Source organism: Macrobrachium nipponense, chromosome 1 (genome assembly GCF_015104395.2).
Source record: "Macrobrachium nipponense isolate FS-2020 chromosome 1, ASM1510439v2, whole genome shotgun sequence".
Taxonomy (NCBI): Eukaryota; Metazoa; Arthropoda; class Malacostraca; order Decapoda; family Palaemonidae; genus Macrobrachium; species Macrobrachium nipponense.
The window spans coordinates 81,349,028-81,369,634 of NC_087200.1; the positions used below are offsets into that span (position 1 = coordinate 81,349,028).

Below are 20,607 nucleotides of genomic sequence, written 5' to 3' on the forward strand. Positions count from 1 at the left end.
CTTCTCCAGCGAGGAAATGGTTCCTAGCAGACCCATCCATTCCTTCGCCGAGCATGTCTCCTTCCCTAAGAAGACTGACACTTTTTCTAAGCATTTCTGCTGATGTTCCAGGGATGGAAAAGCTTGAAAAGCCACTGAATCCATCTGAATCCCCAGATATACGATGGACTGCGTGGGGATCAGATGGGACTTTTCGAAATTGACTAATAGGCCTAGGGCCTTCATCAGCTGCAACGTCGTATGAAGGTCCTCCAGACGTCTCGACTCCGAAGACGAACGGATGAGCCAGTCATCTAGGTAATGTGAGACCCTTATCTTTGAGAGGTGAAGCCATTTCGCCACATTTCGCATGAGAAGTGTGAAGACCATCGGCGTGGTACTTAGCCCAAAGCATAGAGCTCTGAACTGGAAAACCTGTCCCTTCAAGACAAACCTCAGAAACTTCCTTGATTGAGGATGAATCGGGACGTGGAAGTAGGCGTCTTGGAGGTCCAAGGACACCATCCAGTGCCCTGGTCTTAAAGTTCCCAGTACCGACTGAGACGTCTCCATCTTGAACTTTTCTTTTCTCACAAAAAGATTCAATCTGCTGACGTCCAGGACAGGTCTCCATCCCCCAGACTGCTTTGGAACCAGGAACAACCTGTTGTAGAAGCCTGGGGAATCTAACGTTAGCACTTCTTCTACGGCTCTCTTCTCTATCATTTGCTCGAGAAGATCGAGCAATATCTGTTGCTTCGTCGGCTGGTATGAGGGCGACAGGTCTATGGGCTTCGTGCTCAATGGAGGTGTTGAGAGGAAAGGTATCTTGTAACCTCTCTCGATAATCTCGAAGGACCAGATGTCCCTCCCTCTTATTCTCCATGCCTCTGCAAAGAATGAGAGTCTCGCTCCAACCAGTGTCTGAAGGGCAGAGACGTCACTTCTTTCCTCTGGGTTTTGAGGAGGCCTTGCCTCTAGAGAAACCCCTTCCTCGAGAAGAAGCTCTTGAGGAAGGTCCTCCACGAAAAGGCTTAAACTTCTTCTTGGGAGCTTGTGTGGCTAAGGTAGAAGACTGGGCCGCAGGATGTCTAGAAGACTGGGTCAAGAGGTCCTGCGTCGCCTTTTCCTGCAGGTTAACTGACAGATCCTTCATCATGGACTGTGGGAAGAGATGTGAAGAAAAAGGGGCGAACAAAAATTCTGCCCTCTGCGCAGGAGACACTGACTTTGCTGTAAAGCTGCAGTATAGCACTAGTTTCTTCAGGAGGCCGGTAGTGAAATGGGATGCCAGTTCATCAGAGCCATCCCTAACTGCCTTATCCATGCATGCTAACACACTGGATAACTCCTCTAAAGAAATCGAGTCCGGGCTTCTGGACTGTAGGTCCGGGGCCCCCAAACACCAATCCAGGAAGTTAAAAGGGATTTTGACGTAGGAAAAATCTATTTCTGGGTGATTGGCTCGTGTCGCCCTATGAAAGGATCCTTAATATCATTCTTTCTAGGCAAAATTAATCTAAATTTACCAGAGAAAAACAAAATTAAGAAAATGTCAGTAAACTGACTCGCTCACTCTAATAAAAGGAAAGTGTCGGTATGAGAAGAAAGGGGCGAGTGGGATCACTACCACGAGTCATTCACCATTTAGACCTTCCAATCCAAAATCCCCACTAGAGAGAGCTGATACTAACGGGTGATGCGGCCGCTACTACTACTACTAGGGACGCCACGGACAGCAGCGCCCCTAGCGGTCATCCTTAATCTATGAACATCTTGTCCTGCAGGGGGGGGTAAACCAAGACAGGGTGGGTTTCATAGGGCGACACGAGCCAATCACCCAGAAATAGATTTTTCCTACGTCCCAAAATCCCTTTTTCCCCTTTTTGGGCTCAGGCTCGTGTCGGCCTATGAAAGAGTACCAGAGAAACAGACAAGATGGAAAAAGGACAAATGAAAAACAGTAGTAAAAAGAGATATATAACATATAGTGAATCAGGTATTACCAAGAACAAATTAAGTACTTAAGCCTAACTTATGCTAACAATGACAATAATAAAGAAAGCCAACAACATAAAGTACTTAAAATTAACTTATAATAAACATAGTAATATACAATAATTCAATGTAAATTAACAAAATAGATTCACTTAAGCAAGGTATTTACATAATATACAAACACATTGTGTCCTACCCTAGCATAAAAATAAGGGTAGGGACACTGAAGTACATTATAAGTACATAGTGTGGATGTCCCTAGCAAAAAAATAAGGGACAATCCACTAATATGATCTCAGCGGCTAAGGCTAGAGTATCTGAGTAGCATGGCGATAGGGTGAGGCATGTTAGACGAGGTAGGTAGGAAGGAGATCTGGATCTATACTATGACTACTATACAGTATCAGGAGAAACAATGTTTCCCGCTGCTACTGCAGAAAATTTTAAAGATTCCAAGGACTTTAGATAGTGACGTTTAAAGACTGTCGGAGATTTCCATCCAGTATACTTTTTAAGATCCTCGAAGTTCATATGTTGAAAGTAGTTAATTGAGGTGGCTACTCCCCTGATGTCATGTGCTTTTGGGAATGAATCAGGATTGGCTTGTTTAATGAAGTAAAGGATCTGTTGTCTAATACCTTTTACTGATAAAGTACCACCTTTTTCTCTCATGAAGAGAGAACCTGAGGATCTTGAGGATGTGCGAGATAGAAAGGCTCTTAAAGTTAATACTGGGCAGAGAGAAGGATCTTGCGGAAGTGGGATGACTTTCCAAGGAGCCCACCTTGCAAGGGGATCCTCATTTTTAGCCAAAAAACTACGATCCGGAGCAAGCAGGACTTCTCCTGAGGGGAGGAATTCTACATGACCCGCATCTCTGGATAGAGCCGACAGTTCTGAAATTCTAGCTCCTGAAGCTAGGCTTAATAATGAATAACGTCCTTTCTAAGGAGCATTATGAATGTGCACGACGAGTTGTCAGTATCTGATGCTAGTTTGAGGACGTCATTTAAGAACCATGAGACTGCAGTAGGCCTTTGAGACGTAAAGTAAGATTCAGTCAGATCTATCTGGAAACCCAACTGAAAGATCTTCTTCAAAGCCGATTTATGAGTAGTAATAGTGCTAGCTGCTAAACCTTTTTCAAACAAGGATCTGAAAAAGGATATAGCTAAGTTAACTGTCATGGTTGTAGTGTTGATTCTTTCAGGAAGGATGCTAATTTTTAACAGCTGAGTCATATGTCTAATAGTTGACTCTCTCTTATCTGACTCTAGGAAGAGGATGTTTTGTGGATCAATGTTAGCATCTTTGTTAGCCGCAAACTTCATGAAGTCCATAAAGTTAGGGTCTGAAGAATTCCTGAGGAAGCGAACACAGTCCTCATTTGTACTGCCTGTGACAGCTTGGGATTGGGAATCCGTTGAGGTCGGAGACCCAATTCCAGAAGCAGAGGATACCAGTTGCTCTTGGGCCAGTCTGGTGCAATCAGGGCTACCAGTCCCTTGAAAGTCCTCAGCTTGCTCAAGACTTTCAATAGAAGATTCACTGGAGGAAAAACATAAATTTTTCTCCACTGACTCCAATCTAGCGACAGGGCGTCCGTGGCATAAGCCAGAGGGTCCAGGTTGGGGGCCACATAGCAAGGGAGCTTGTGGTTTGCTTGTGAAGCGAAGAGATCTACTTGGAGACCTGGGACTCTCCGGCATATCCACTGGAATGACCTGTCGTCTAGGGACCATTCTGATTCCAGAGGGACTGACCGGGACAAAGCGTCTGCTATCACATTTCTTACCCCCGCCAGGTGAGTGGCGGACAGATGCCATTTGTGTTTGTCTGCTAGTGCAAAGATGGCTATCATGACATGGTTCACATGTTTGGATTTGGACCCTCCTCTGTTGATGCAATGAACTACCACTGCACTGTCCAAAACTAGTCTTAGATGAGACTTTTTCGGGGAAGAAGTCTCTTCAGGTAAGGAAATACTGCCATTGCTTCAAAACGTTTATGTGGAGCTGGCGGAACTGAACTGACCAAGTCCCCTGAACTTGTTTGAATTGAGAATATCCCCCCCACCCGGACAGGGAGGCATCCGTGTGAATGGTTAATACCGGAAGGGGATATTGGAGGGGTACCAGTTTGGCCAGGTTCTTCACTTTTGTCCATGGACGGAGTTGATTGCGAAGGATCTGTGGAATTACTGACAACTTGTCTCGAGATTTGGCGTTTGCTCTCGATCGCCAAACTCGGTTTATATCCTTCAGCCTTGCTTTCAGGAGGATGTCTGTCACTGAGGCAAACTGAAGAGAACCTAGGATTCTTTCCTGGCTTCTCCTTGATGTTTGTTTGCATTTGAGAAATTGTTTCACAGCCTTGGCTATTTCTTTGCGTTTGACCACTGGAATTGACAGATTGTGGGAAGACAAGTCCATTGGATTCCTAGCCACTGAAACGAGACTCTGGAGTAAGTCTGGATTTCGTTTTGTTTATCTGGAACCCCAGATGTTTCCAGAAAATTGAACTACCTTTTCCGTGGCTTTGAGAACATTCCTCGACTGTTGGTTGCCCAGATCAACCAATCGTCGAGGTATGCTGCTACCATTATCCCTGAGTTCTCAATTGTTGAACTACCACTTCTGCTATTTTTGTGAATACCCTGGGGGCTACATTTTCAGACCGAAAGGACATCACTTTGAATGAGAATTTCTGATTTCCTAGTCTGAATCCTAGGAATGGGCGGAAGTGCCTGGCTATAGGGATATGATAGTATGCGTCTGTAAGATCGATGGAGCATGTGACGGCTCCACGAGGAAGTAAGGTCCTTACCTGCGAAATGGTAAGCATTTTGAACTTGTCGCAACGAATGAAAGAGTTTAGCCTTGACAAGTCTAAGATTACCCTTCTTTTTGTTGAGCCTTTCTTTGGCACGCTGAATAAGCGACCTTGAAATTTTAGATGCTTGACTCTCGCATAGCTCCTTTCTGAAGGAGTTTCGCTCGCGGTAATCTGTCAATCCTTTGAAGGTTCCTGATAAAATGATTTGATTGGAGGGGGATCTTTGATCCAACTCCAACCCAATCCCTTGGACACTATGCTCTGTGCCCAATTGCTGAACCCCCACCTGTGACGGAAGAGGAACAGCCTCCCTCCTACCTGGGGAGCCTCATTGTTGTTGGGCGGGTTGACCTCCACGCCCTCCTCTGAACTGCCTACCCCTTGTCGCTCTTCCTGAGCCACGCTGGCGAAAGTGGCCTCGCGCTCTGCTACCTCTCGACTGCCCAGAAAAAGGAGGGTAAGCCTGACCTTCATAAACAGGGTTGAAGGCCGGCGAGAGTGCGTAGGAGGTCGAGGGTTGCGACTGAGGAGACACAAGGAGGATGGGTTGGGTTTGTTTTGAGGTTGCAGGTTGTCCCTGTTGGGTAACTGGGACGGCCTGAACGAATTGCTGCTGCTGCTGACGTTTCTGGTAAGGCTGGAACCTTCTACCAGCCTTCTTTGGTTTCTTACTAGCAGTGGGGGCGGATTCTTGTTTCCTCTTAGAGGAGATACCCCATCTAGCTCTGAGGCTCTGGTTGAGCCTAGCAGCCTCATGGTGTACCTCATTCACCGCGGACTCTGGGAAGAGGTCCGCCCCCCACATGCTGGAAGCCAGGAGCCTATTAGGTTCGTGCCTAATAGTGCATTCCTGCAGAACGTGCTTTCGGCAGTTCCTCCTAGCTAGGAAGAAGTCGAAAGCATCCGTCTGAACCGTTTGAAGCTGAGACTTGGCCAGAATCTTAAATAGAGGTTCTGTGCCATACGATAAAGCAGCCATCTCAGTAATAATTAGAGAATTGAGGGATCTTCCAAACCTAGTTCGAGCGTCGAACTCTGCCTGGATCAAGGTATCAGGCAGCCTTGGAAGCTTTTCGCCAAACTGGTCCATTGCACAGTCCGGTTTGAGCTTACCAAGCGTGAAAGTGGAAGGCAAGTTCTCCCACAATTCTCCGAAAGCTGGAAAGAGCGGAGAAGTAGACTCCGCTTCCCTCAGTTGTGGCATGGGCTCATCCTGAGGACTGCCTGAAGAGTCGCTTCCACTATTTTGGTAGCGAACGGAAGAGAAGCCTCCTCCTCCGTCGCAAAAAATAGTAAAGGACTCTTGAAAGCCTGGAGCTTAGTGTTGGTACACTCCCAGTCCTCAAGGCAGTGAACCCATTCCCGCTGAGCGTGCTCTCTACTATAAAGCACATGCTCTCTGGTGATCTTGTCTTCCCTAGTGAGGGCCGCTGCGGTCAGCCTAGCATATCCAATGAAAGGCTGCGTCAATCCCGGAGGATAAAACTCGAAGTCCTCAATCCTTCGAGTTCCACACTCCGGGACAGAGATCATACCGTCCTTGAATGGAGCGTAAGCGGCTACTCTCCATGGGTTATCCATGGAGAAGGCTGGTAGCGACTCATAAGGAGGTAGCTGGGGAATACCAGCACTTGCTACTGGGGAGACTGGATAAGGAACCTGAGCAAGCCCAGCTACTCGGTCCTCATTCTCTCTAACTCTGTTAGAGAGATCTTGGATGGACTGGCCCGACTGACTCAAAGTGCTCGACAGTTGTGCGAACATCTGTTCGAACTTGGTTCGAGGGTCGGAGGACATCCTGAGCCAACCATCTCTCCTACCTGTTGCATCACCACTGCTGAGAAGGCAGTGGGATCAAAGGTGCTCGGTCCCGCTACTCCAACCGGCGTTGCCGGAGTGGATGCGGTGGAGGCCGGAGAAGGCATTGGCTCAGCGGGAGCGCGAGCCTTCTCCTTAGAAGCCTTGCTTCTAGAGCTCTTGGAGTGTGAAGAGCTCGGCTTAGCCTTCACCGCGTCAGCATAGGAAGTCGAAAACTTCTTAGCTGAAGAAGACGACGACGACTTTTTAGAAGTCGTCTTAATAAGGGTCTTCGGTTCTCTCTGTCCCTTCACCTTTGGGGGTACAGAGAGAGCGGGAGAGCGGGCAGGGATCTCAGATCCCGAAAAGCCTTGGAAAGAAGCAGTAGAAGAAGGGACAGGAGAAGATCCAGGAGCGCCCAAGGAAAGACCTTGGGCACCCGACACACCTACCTCAACTAACAAATCCTCCGCACCTACCGCCATAGGCTCAATATTAAGGTCCAAGGTTGCGATGTCTGGGACCGTCTCCTGCGTGGCCACGGCCCCGAACGATTGCTGCACCTCTTGCTGGATAGAGGCGATGAGAGGGGCTGCAGAGATGGGGTCAACATATCCTGTTGACTTGCCGCCGGGGAAGATCTGAATGGCCAGCTTCTTGTCCAAGATGTATGGCTGGCCCTTGGCGGCGTTCTTGCCGAAGCCGCCCACCCAAGCCTTCAGGGTTGCTAGGGCGACTTCCCTCACACCGGCAGCCTGAAAGAGAAGGCGAAATGAAGCTTCTAGTGGCGGGGACGGGGTTAACAAGCTTATGACTAAGTGTTGTTAGTAATACGATAAAGAAGCCTACAATCGACTTACCCCCCCCACTAGCTGACTGACAAGGTCGTAACAGATGGCGCAGGCTTCCGGGTGCCAGACGATCATGGCGTTGTGATTCGTGGCACACGGGGCGTGAGTCCTGCACTCATCGTGGGCGCATGGGTCGTATAGAGTCGCATTGCACCCTAGGACCTGACAGTTGGTAGCCTGTAAGTGGAAAGATACATAAGCATCAGGAGAACACTTACAGCCTAACAATTGCTCCACTGCATGCCGGAGCGAGAAAGTTAGATTAAACCAGAGCCCCGCCATAATACGTGTGGTAACAAGAAGGTTGGAGTTTGTCCAAGGCTACGCCGGAGACAAGAGAAAGAATCCAACCAGGTGTGGTGGTGATGTATGAAACCACGACGGAGAACGACGGAGATGGTATACACACAGTATATAATACTAAAATTCATCGTAAAATTAGGGTATATCCTTAAAAATAACGAAATAAATATCAACTTTTCCCCCCGTCTACTAGAAGAGTGCCCGGGTAAGAAGCAAGCTCTCCTCCGGTAGCGGGGGAAAAAAGGGAAGGATATAGTAGGTAAGCAATAGACCACGAGTAGTGACCACCCCCCCCGCTAGCGGAGCCAGACGAACTATAACCAAAGGTGCCCCGGCTGCGGCGGAAGGCTCCGTTCGTTATAGTGGGGAAAGGTGGACTGAGCAACTAGGGGGGGGGGGTTCCCCGGCGTAACGCGGCGGGAGAGAGAGAGGGGGGGGTGGCCTACTCCTCCCCGTCTCAACAACTACCCGCTCGGTGACCCGGTACCCGAAACAAGTGGTCGCCCTAAACCCCAGCTGGGAAGAACCCCTGGCCTCCTCAGAGAAGGAGGGAGGAAGGCTACTGAGGTTGTCATAGCAACCAAGGGGTCCCCCAGACCCCTCCCTATACCTGGTAGGGAGGGAAGGGGAAGGGTAAGGTGCGATGGAACACGTGACCGCAAGTGGCCTAAGCCACGATAGCAACACAACGTGGGAGGGCCACGTGAACCAGGCTGTACCAATACATGGGACATGCACCTAGGCTAAGCCTAACACCCTCTAAATAGAACTAAAATTACATCATAACAGGTGGAAAAGACACTTTTAGTAAAAGAAAAAGAAGCCCAGGAGGAGGCAAACTGTTCCGAGGAACAGAAGACTACTCGGAGCCAGCGATAGCCGATGAAGAGCAAGAGCCGGGATGCTGGGCCAGAATACAGAATAGCCCTAAATACCAAACTAAGAGAATGGTAAACGGGCTAACCTAGCTAAAAAGACGATGTAAAAACGATGAACGTGATATAGTAAGCCCATAAGTACAAGAAGTCCCAGTATGGAAGACCGGGATTCTTAAACATGAGGCAGCATGGCGCCGCCATGAGTCGACCGGGAAACCGTATATGACCTATTAGAAGGAAAATACTGGTCCCTGGAAGACTAAAATACAGTAAAATACTACTTATGAGGCACTTAACTTAGCCGATGCGATGGCAGCACGTTCCATGGTAAAGAAGAGGAGATAAATCTAAAGAGAATAGCACACGTGAAAAAATGCGTCCAACGCGTACTGCTAAATATTAAGGATGACCGCTAGGGGCGCTGCTGTCCGTGGCGTCCCTAGTAGTAGTAGTAGCGGCCGCATCACCCGTTAGTATCAGCTCTCTCTAGTGGGGATTTTGGATTGGAAGGTCTAAATGGTGAATGACTCGTGGTAGTGATCCCACTCGCCCCTATTCTCATACCGACACTTCTTTTATAGAGTGAGCGAGTCAGTTTTACTGACATTTTCTTAATTTTGTTTTTCTCTGGTAAATTTAGATTAATTTTGCCTAGAAAGAATGATATTAAGGATCCTTTCATAGGCCGACACGAGCTGAGCCCAGAAAAACTTCCAACATCCTGTAGATCCCTTTGAGATGGTAATCAATTTCCGACATCGTCCAGGAAACTTTAGCTGAGGAAAGGTAAGACCTCCTCGGAGCATCTACCAAGTTAGCAAAATCACCTTGGGAAGAAGAGGGAATTTTCAACCCCACTTCCTCTCCCATTCCATACCAAATTCCAGCTCTTCCGCTTAGCTTCGATGGAGGAAGAGCAAAGGAAGTCTTGCCCTTCGCCTTCCTGGAGTCCATCCAGTCGTGAATCCTTTTGAATGCTCTCTTTGTAGAGAGCGAAGTGGCCATTTTAACGAAGCCAGGAGCCTTCCTCGTCTTCGATGAGGCCAACTGTGAAGGTGGAGAGCAAGGAACCGGTGTCTGAAACTTGTCGGTAAACATGTCTTTCAGGAGGCCGGTTAACGTCTTATAGTCTGAGGAAGATGACGTTGTCGGCTCTTCATCGTCAGCAGGACGAGAGTCACTCGAAGATTCTCCTTCCTCTAGAGGAATAGTAGAAGCGTCCTTAACAGACCGTGATGTAATTAAGCCATGAGGTCCCGTTCGTAATAGGGGGCCTCTCTCTGAAGGAGGGTTCGAAGCAGATATTTGGGTCTGTTTCACCGCTAATTTTGAAACTTTAAGTTCCTGTAAGGGAGCGTCCTGAAGAGCATCCTCTTGAAGAGCGCCCTTGCAGGAGTCCTGCCGACCGTCTTGAGGTGTAGGGCGTCCATCGTTCTGAGTAACGCCTTGGCAAGTACCTTGACAAGCGTCATGACATTTAGGACATCTATGATCTTCAAAGGCGTCCTCCCGAGCGTCCTAGCGAGCGTCTCGATGCGCAGGACGTCAAGCGTCTTCGGAAGCGTCCTCACGAGCGTCCTGGCGAGCGTCTCGATGCGCAGGACATTGAGCGTCTTCGGAAGTGTCCTCGCGAGCGTCCTGGTGAACGTCTCGAAAAGCAGGACGTCGAGCGTCTTCAAAAGCATCCTCGTGAGCGTCCTGGCGAGCGTCTAGATGTGCAGGACATCTAGCGTGCATAGAACGTCGTGCGTTCCCAAAGACGTCTTTATGAGGATCTTGACGAATATCTCGATGTTGAAAAGCTTCCTGATGTGACGTGTACGACGCAAAAGCGTCTATCCGTTCAACTTGAGAGGCGTCTTGGCGAGTCTCGCGCTGCTCTTGACGCACGCGAGTGGCGAACTCCGATGTTTGATGATCGTCTTCAGTCAGAGAATTCTGGACATTCCCGACCTCCTGACAAAGACGACGGCTGCCTGTGCGACATCTTGCGCCGTTGTCACGTTCATCGACAATCCTAGAAGCTCTCAAAAGAAACGCTTGCGAGTTCTCGAATGAGTAGGCGGGATCTAGAAGGCGACGAAGCTGGGGAGGTCGACAAACGAGGAGAAGGAGCAGGGGACTGCCTGGTTCTCTTGACAGGCAGCCACCGATCCTTCCTCCTCCGACGGGGTTCTGCCTCTCTCTTTGCAAAGTACGACGCCAACTGTTGTTGCATATTAATAAGGATCTCTCTAGAAGGAGAAGATCCATGGCCAGGAGAAGGACTAATCCTGTGAGAAGATGATGGGCGAGGGGATGCCTTCTCCTTTCTCTCAGGAACAAAATTAAAGCGATCAGAGCGCTCAAAAGCGTCCTCCTCCGATGAAGTCCTGGTCCTCTTCTGTGGCGGAATGTCTTCAAAACATTCAGGAGATGACTGAAAAGTAGGTCGAGAAGGACGTGAAGCGTCCTCTTCTTTATAACCTCTCTTAAGAGGGCGGCAAAGACGACGGCCGCCTGTGCGACATCTTGCGCCTTTGCCGTTCTCATCGTGAGAGGCCCTCCGAGCGCTCCCACCCCGGTGAGGGGAGGACGCCTCGGAGGACGAGAAACATTCTCTAAGGATTCGTGCACGTGCACGATCCTTGGCAGCCTGGGAAGCGTCAACAGGTTCTGCCGAAGGGACGTCAGACCGGTGGATAGTTCCCGTAACCCTCCTAACCACCTGGCCGACCACTGTGTGTGCCGGGAGTTTTGAAATTCTGTCGGACTTCGGAGAATACAGCTATACCCTATATATATCTGACAGGTAAGTTTCATGAACAAAAAGATATTTAATTTTAAGTTTTTTGTAAAGTTAAGTGTTAATGTTTCTGCCATTTGTTAATGTGTTTCGTAAAGTTTAGTGTGAATGTTTTCTGCCATTTTTTAATGTGTTTCGTAAAGTTAAGTGTTCATGTTTTCTGCCATTTATCCTCCTCCTCTGTTGCCACTTTCGGAGATCGTCTCACTCGAAAGGTAAGGTTCCACATTTTACTACATATGTACATACAGTATTTCTTGTACCACGTACACTAAAAGGATTTTGACGTAGGAAAAATCTATTTCTGGGCGATTGGTTCGTGTCGCCCAGCGAAATAATCCTTTAGTTCATTATTTCTTAGGTAAATGATCTAACAAATACCAGAGAATAAACAAAATAAAGAAGAGGTCAGTATAAATGACTCGCTCACCCAAAATAAAAGAAGGGTGTCGGTATGGTCACTAGGGCGAGTGAGACCACTACCACGAACTTCTTGCCATTTAGAAATTTCCCACAACAAATTCCCTCAAGGAGAGAGCTGACTCACAGAACGGGGCGGCAACTACTACTACTGCAACCCACGCCAAGCCGACTGCCGCGCCTCTGGTGGCCATTCTTTATGTTAGCAGGCCAAGAGACCCACACGTTTCTTTTTGCTCTTGTTTTTGTGCTGTGTTTGCGTGATTTTTCGCCACCATGGAACGTTCAGCTATTGCAGCGGCTAAGTTAAGTATTCCGAAAGGTTTCGATTTAGTTTTATTCCTTCCACGAGCCTGTATTTGCCGTTTTTTAGGTATAAATACAGGTTCCCAGTCTGGAGCATGGTGGCATTGTTCTGCCTCATGGCGGTTTGGTTCTCGGTCTCCCATACCTGGAACCTTTCCCTTATTTTTAACGTGCGTCTCTAGTCCTTTTTATTATTATATTGTTAGGGGATTTAGCCTGCCTAGGTTTTAGGTCATGCATGCATGTCTCTCTACCTTACGTAGGCATTCAGTTTTTTCTGGTCCAGACCCTAGCCATCGCTCTTCGTATCGGCCCAGGCTAGCTTTGAGTGGTAGACTTTCTTTCGGGTTAGTCGTACACTCCCGGATATTTTTCTCTTACTATATTTTATTTTCCCCTACTTTTGTTTTTATTTTTTGTGTTTTGATTAGCCTAGGGCGTCTGGTCTGTTTGCTTAGCCTAGGTATCAGTGGTCCCATGGTCCTCTTTTCAGTTTTGTTGCATCCTTATTGTCAGTTTTGTTGCATCACGTTTGTTGCATCTTTCTGATCAGTTTGGTTGCATTAGCCTAGGCTACCGATTTTGTCGATTGTGTTGTGTTATCGTACCTTGGTCACCCTGTGATCGCGGTACAGCCAGACACCCATCCCAGTCGCCTTCCCCCCCCCCCCCCCCCCCCCCCCCCCGCTCTCACCATAGAGTAGGGGGGAGGGAGGTTTGTCCTTGCTCGCTCCATCCGGGCCTGACTCCCTCTCTCCCTACGCGGAGGGAGTAGGGGAGTCTGGACAGACACTTGGCTGGGAGTGACCTTGTCTCCCTGGTTTCGGTGGTGCTTCGCTGTGACGGAGTCGGGGGGTTGGCCTTCCCCCGCCTTTGTTGCTCCGGCGCTCCGCTGTATGCTCGGGAACTGTTTTCGCCCCTCCTCGCCTCCTCCCCGTGATGACGGATCTCTGTTCTCTTTCCTGGAGCCCCATCGATTATGGGGGGGAGGTACGGTAGCCCCGCCTGCCGGCGGAGTGTATGCGTTTCAGTTGGTCACTTTTGCTTTACACCGTTCCTTCTCTCCGGCGTAGCCGGCGGAGTCGGACAGCGCCGCGATTCGGAGTCGTTCTCCGGATTTATTTTAACTGTTTTATGCTTAAGTTAATTATAAGTTATCTAAAAGTTACCTTAAGCTGGGTTCCTCCCCTGACCTTGGTGTTTTCATTCTCCGGCCTACACCGGAGTCTTCATTTTATGCCTATTAAGGTGATAGGGGAGGGGTTATGCCCAAAAATTTATCATTCTCCGGCATGCAACGGAGTACTAGAGTAGCCCTGTGAGTGTTATATCGATACTCATGTATCCTTCCACTTACAGACTACCAACTGTGAGCACCCGGGGTGCAACGCTGTGCTCCAGGACCTCTGCGGGCATGAGGTCTGCAGGTCTCATGCTCCGTGTTCGACTTCTCACGGGAATTTGCAGGTCTGGTTCCACGAGACGTGTACGATCTACTACGATCTCGTGAGTCAGTTTTTGGACGGGGTAAGTATTTTCCATCAGTATATACATACGATATGAATTCTGAGATATATTTTAAGCTTAAGTTCCCTCCTAATATTATGGAATATATGCTGATATTGTCTAGTCTTAAGCTTACTTTAGCCTAAAATCTAATAGACACCCTCTCTTCCAGGCTGCCGTGGTTAGAGAGACCGCTCTTGCTGTATTTCATTGTTTATAGGTCAATTTAGCTTTACTATAAAATTTACTGTGGTGTTTTTGTAGGGGCTTGGAACGAATTAGGCTATTTACATGTAAAACGTGGTTCGAGATACGAAAAAATCAGGTTATGAAAGCCGCTTCGGAACGGATTAATTTCGTATCCTGAGGCACTACTGTATAGGTTTTTCAATAATGATTTGAGACTCACTCTCAACTACTCACAATTGTGGCTCACATTCCCAAAGACTATCATATGAAAATTAATACAGGCGGTCCCGGGTTACGACGGCTCCGGCTTACGACGTTCCGAGGTTACAACGCTTTTTCTTAAATATTCATTGAAAAATCCGCCCTGGGTTACGACGCTTGTTCCGAGGTTACGACACTGACGCTTCCGACGCTCCGAGTTAACGACGCTTTTAAAAAACGCATACTATGATAAGAATCCCTTATAGTTTAGCACAGTATATTAATAAAAATAAGTTTTTGGTTAGATTACAACAAAAATTTTGAGGTTATGATGATTTTCGACACTTTTTATGTCGTATTTTTTAAATTTTTTTAGTGACGCCTCATATGCGGAACTAGTTTCCGAGCGAATGAATACACTAGCTTGGGATGCGTAGTTTATAACAGTCCAAAAGCGCAAATAATGAAAAAATCATTGCTTGTTTCCAGTATACATAATTAACAAAACTAAGTTTCTGGTTAGATTACAACGCAAATTCCAAGGTTACGACGGTTTTTTATGCTTTTTAATGATATCTCATACACAGAACTAGTTTCTGAGCGGAGGGCGCATAAATTAATTTACGCTATTAAACTGTATGGTAACCATAGTCAAGGATAAGGAACGCATTCTCAAACAGTATACATATCCTTTAATACAAAACAGCAAAATATCATTGAAACATTATTTCACTTAAAGAATCCATTTATACTCTACTTAGACTTGGATATAAAAACCATAGTTTCTCTCTCTCTCTCTCTCTCTCTCTCTCTCTCTCTCTCTCTTTGTATTTTCCGACGAAAATAATCACTAATTAGTGTATTTTGATGTTAATTTTCATGACTAAATACATTTTTATAATACAAAAATGATTTACTAATTTTCAAATATTAATTTTGATTAATACTGTATTAGTAAGTTTAATAAGTTGAAATGATATCACATAATAAAAATAATAATTCTCTCTCTCTCTCTCTCTCTCTCTCTCTCTCTCTCTCTCCTACAAAGATGTATGTTTTTTTTGTATGATAAATAAATGATTTACTATTTTCAAACATTAATATTAATTTATACAACAATAATATCAATTCATTAAAGAAAATACCATAGTGAATTAGTAAGATTTTAGCTTATATATTTAAAAAATTATGGAAGAATGAAGGAAATCCCAGTCTTCTTTCAGTAACCTTTTCTCGAACTCCAGGTACTAAAACTGTCAGATATATCAAGTTCTGTGACAGCCAGGAGGGGGAAGAACTGCTGTGTTGCAATCAAGTGTTCATGAAATTCCCCCCCCCCCTCCTCTCTCTCTCTCTCTCTCTCTCTCTCTCTCTCTCTCTCATTTACTGAGACTCGAGATTTTTTATGTACTTGTACTATTTGTTTTTAATATTTTCAAATAATAATAATAATAATAATAATAATAATAATAATAATAATAATAATAATAATAATAATAACTGTAATTACAAAATTCATATGTGATAGTATTTTAAAGAAATACAATACGTACTGATCTATCCATGTCACTTTTAATTAAGGTTAACTCTCTCTCTCTCTCTCTCTCTCTTTTGCCACACAAGATAATAATGTGTCATAGCGGTAACTCCCTCCCTCTCTTTCACTGGAAGCGTTATAAGTATTTTTTGAGAGAACAGAAAGAGATAAACACACTCTCTCTCTCTCTCTCTCTCTCTCTCTCTCTCTCTTTTACCGAGATGAAAGAATTTTTATGGTACTAGTATGTAAAATGTTTATTGATAATTTCAGGTATTTAATAATAATAATAATAATAACAATAATAATAATAATAATATTTTGGTAGAAGACCCTCTTTTAGGCAAATGCTGTTAAAAAGGATGGCAGAATTAAGCGAGTTGATTTTATATATTGTTTTTTCTATTTTCCTTACAATTCGCTTCTCAGGCTCAGCGATGTTTCTGAGTAACTGGCCAATATTCATATTGGGAATTTTCAAAAATTATAAATGCTGAAGGAATCTTTTATTAGAACAAGATATCAGGTCCAGGTCAAGCAGGGGTCGTCGTCAGTGCTGGTATCATTCCGTAGGCGTAGTTCAGTTCGGGCCGGGGTCGTCTTAGGTTTAAGGGCTGGTATTGCCAATGTGCTGGTATAGCTGGTATCACGTGACGTTTCAACCTTCTCGTAGGTCATCTTCTGACGAGTCGGTTAAAGTGACTGTAGCAAGAAAGTTTGCGGAACGGTATTTATAGCGGCACGGAACTAGAGTTGCATTCTCATTGGTCGGGCCGGTCTTGGGCGAAGCCGTGGATCTCGCCTCGAAGGTCTCGGGGATTCTCTCGTGCGAGCACCACAGTGGCGTGCCTGGGGATGAACGTCAGGAATTCCGTCTGTAGCAGGATTCGTATAATCCTGTGGGGGTTCCTGGTTATCTGGCATCGTCGGGGGGTCGCTCGCTGCTCTCCGGGCGGCGGTGGGAAGGAGAAACATTTCTTGAGTGATATTTAAGTTTGGTTTCTCCTTGCCTATATGGAGGGCTTCTAGGAGGCGCAGACGTCGGAGATCCGTTGTTTGATCTATTATGGTGATATTAGGGATAATATAATTCTTCTTATCCGTTTGTTATGAGCAGTCCTGGCGTGGTTGAATATGGCTCCTTCTTGGGCGTGGCAGGAGATTCGCTTGGAGAAACGCATGGAGGTCATACCGACGTATTTGCCGAGGCATCCTCGGACGGGGCATGTGTAATGGTAGACCACACTCGTCTTCTTCAAGGGATCCTGCAGGGGCGACGAAGGATTGTTTCTCATCACCAGGCTGCTCGTCTTCTTCGTTTTATAATATATAATCATCTTAATATTTCTGTCTGGGTCGGCGGGGCTGACGTTTTCCTCGATGATCTTTTTGAGGGCTTGTTCATCCTCCTTGTACCTCCGATGGAAGTGCCCCTTGTAGAAAAGCTTTACGGGCTCTGGAACGTTGGGGCGGGGTTCCCGGTGGTACCAGGCTTCCATACCTTTCCTTATTGACTCATCAACAGCAGAAGGATTGTGGTAACTACAGGGGAATGAAACTAGCAGAGCATGGATTGAAAGTTTTTAGAAAGAATACTGGATGAGAGATTAAGAGAGATTGTAAAGATTGGGAAACAGCAATATGAATTCATGAGAGGAAGAAGGACTCTGGATGCCATCTTCATAGTAAGACAGCAACAGGAAAAGAGGCTAGAGGGAAACCAGGAGCTCTATTGTGCATTTGTAGACCTAGAGATAGCATATGATAGAATCCCAAAAGAAGTGATGTTTTGGTGTTTAAGGAAAAGGGAAGTCCCAGAAAAGTTGGTTAGGCTGGTTGAAATGATATATCAAAGAATGAGCAATAGCAGAGTCGACTAAATATTTCTAAGTACTACAGTACATAGGATATACTATCGAATCAAAAGGGCAACTAAAAAAAACTGTTTGAATTCATAGAATAAATTACAGTATCTACTTTAAAAATTATCAGAATGTACTTTCTTCTCAATAGTCATAAAAACCTGATTATCATGGGCTGTAATATCTTAAAATAAGCAAATGACCCAGATCCATTTTTCTATACTGGCTACAGTACACATTTCTTCAGACCTTTAATGGGGTTCAAAACCACATAGCCTAAGGTCACAGATTCTTAGGTAGGTCAAAAAGGATGGTTAAGAAGGACAAACTCTATTTAGGGTTAAGTAGATAACAAATAAGGGAGTATGTAAAGTTCACAGTGTCATATGAATCTGCTGAGCTCTTGACAAGTTTCATTGACACATGAATTTAAAGAAAACTGAATAAACGTTTACCCTGAAGGAATCTACTTTACTGTAACTTATCCTAAGCTAGGTTATAGTACTTGAGGATAGCCCTGGTGATGATAACCAGTATAAAATCCAATGCCAAAGGTGCAGACAAGCAAATCAGCATGCATTGTCTTCCATCTTTTGGCATTCTACCTACCAATTTCATACAAAGAAGCTTAGCCAGTACTGGTGGCAAGAATAAAGCTGCACACATCCATTCATTTGCAATCAAAGATCAGTAACTTTGTATAGGAAGGATGGAGGGTATCATTTTACAGTGAACCTAGAATTAATCACAATATTTATGCATTGTTAATGCTCTTTTGTTTGTTAACCTTAACAACTTTTCTTCATACCATTTTTCTTGGATACCACCTCCATTGGAGATGGAAAGCTACTCATATAGGCATACTGATATCATACAGTAATGACAACTTTTACTTGTTGATGTGTGTTGCCATATGTGACATTACATTTAGGGTTAGGCTGGCTGATCAAGGGGTCTCCTATTTAAGTATGATTGTGCCAGTCTATGTTAAGTCTGATTAAGGGCTGTAAGTATCCCTGTAAATGTGATCTCCTAGGCAATAAATGCTATTAGAAATTAGTTGTCAAATATTCTTCACACTAAAATTGGTACACAGATGGCAGTACACATGCCTCAGTTCTTAACAGGGTAGCTACCATAGCTATCAGCTCAGTGGTCTGGTTAAACTTAAATAACTACCTAGGTATACTTAGGTAGTATTTTGTAAATTTGACCTTGCTTGGAGCCTAAAATAATTTGCATCATTCTGTATACTTATCACCATTAATCTTGTTAGCTTTAACAGCTTTTTTGTAGTCCACTTCATCAAAAATGCCAAGTCTACAGTATACCAATTAGGTAGTATAGCATATCTGGGCATTGTTTACATAGTAGCCTAAAAGTAGCCTTAACACAAGTTACAGCAATAAAAGAGGCTAGGCTACAAAAAATCAGCAAGGTGGTAATAATGTAATCCTTGACTGATCCTTTGATTAATCTACTAGTAGTAAGTAATAGGTATCTGGCCTAGCGACTTTTGCAGGTCTTAGGTACTACAATACTGGATGCACAGCAGTAGCCTTCAATCCTTACTGGTGGCATAACTTTATCGTAAGTTGTACCTTATCTTCAATTGCTTATAAAGATACACAGAAAAGAAGCCTAGTCTTCTCTTGGTAACCCTTAGGCCTAAGTCTATGGCTACTGGTTAGCGATGTTTACTGTACCTTTTATGCAAGTTAGTCGTACCTCAGCCATCCATTTCACTTAATATGCACCAATAAATTACAATTACATCTCTTTTTGGGGTTATTAATTCATATTCTACATTCAGTGGACCCCATTTAACCAAAAGAGGCCAGCCCAGAATATCTTTAGTCAATGCCTCTATCTTATTTTGGTCCGTCAACGTTGCCATGGTAACATATACATAAACAATTCGACGTAAACATGACTATAATCATCCATCATCCGCTAATTCAAACATGAATGCCAGACATTCTTCCCGCCTTGACTAACATTACAACTTTTTCATCTCTCAACTTTTTATTTTGCTTATGCATATAATGTACAAGAAAATACCTTGGAGCACAACACGATAATCAGAAAAAAACTGTTCGTAGCAGATATAGGCACTGTCCAGACTCCAGAGAAAACTAGCAGTTTAACCGGAGACTAATGAAAACTGTTTAGATCTTCAGCTTTACCAATATTATGCGTTGAAACTGTAACTTTTACGGTGGAACACAATGGAGTCTGTTGCCCAGTTATCCAAGAAAACTAATACGTAAAGTTATCTTGATTTGATAACAACAAAACGATAACTGGATTATTCATGTCTTGGAATTACCTAACAGGTACTTTTGTTAGAATTTTGGAGAGCAGATCCTTTGTTCAATTGTGCAATCAGAAATAATAATAATAGAATAATCTTACCTTGCTTCTCATATGAGACCTATGGAGAAACTTTAGTTCCAAGTATAACACGCAGTTATCTGGCACACACTAAATGCAATCTGATATTCAGACATGAGAAATAAATTCCGTGATATCTTTCTTAAAAAGGGGTATGTTATCTTACTGATGTATGGCATGATATAAACTGTGCCTATATAGTACCATTTTAAAAGATATGGTACTACAAGGAATAGATGGTTTGTTATTTTGAAATATTGCGTCGAATGGATCCACAAACTGATGTTTCTCAGCATCTATCATTGATGGTATGAAATTTACAGTGCCACAGATTTGTCACTTTACCACTCTGAAATTATTTGTAATGCGCGTTTTGATTTTTCTCTCGTGTAGTTGATCACCAAAAATATTTTCATTTTGCATATGCTTTAAGAAGCCCAGCCAAGTCTAATTAAGACTTTCCCGATCGGATAAACTTTCTAAAATGCACTGGGTACGTCTTTGATGGCAAGAAAGACACTGAACTAATTTAATATTTCACACTCATATAGTTGTCATGTCCCATCTCCCTTCAGAATAGCAGTTCATTTTGTTTGAATTACAATTAATATGTTTGAAAAGACATGTTATAGATATTACCACTGTACCACCCCTATTCGGTCATTTATTTGTGCTTCCTAGTCACAAAGAACCGTAACAGTGATTGTTGTGCCTTGGTGTTCATGTTACCGCCTTTGTATCGTTTGCCTGTAGTGTTCAGTTACAG

At 44.7% G+C, this 20,607-nt stretch overlaps 1 protein-coding gene across 1 annotated transcript in view; it reads right to left on the minus strand.

Moving 5' to 3' along the window:
• The window catches only part of LOC135219408 (jouberin-like), a gene marked incomplete in the record, with an annotated part of 390,670 nt that extends 371,071 nt beyond the window's left edge, over nt 1-19,599 (minus strand). Inside the window, 1 exon segment of the mRNA XM_064256160.1 lies at nt 19,509-19,599.
• Between the last annotated feature and the right edge of the window lie 1,008 nt (nt 19,600-20,607).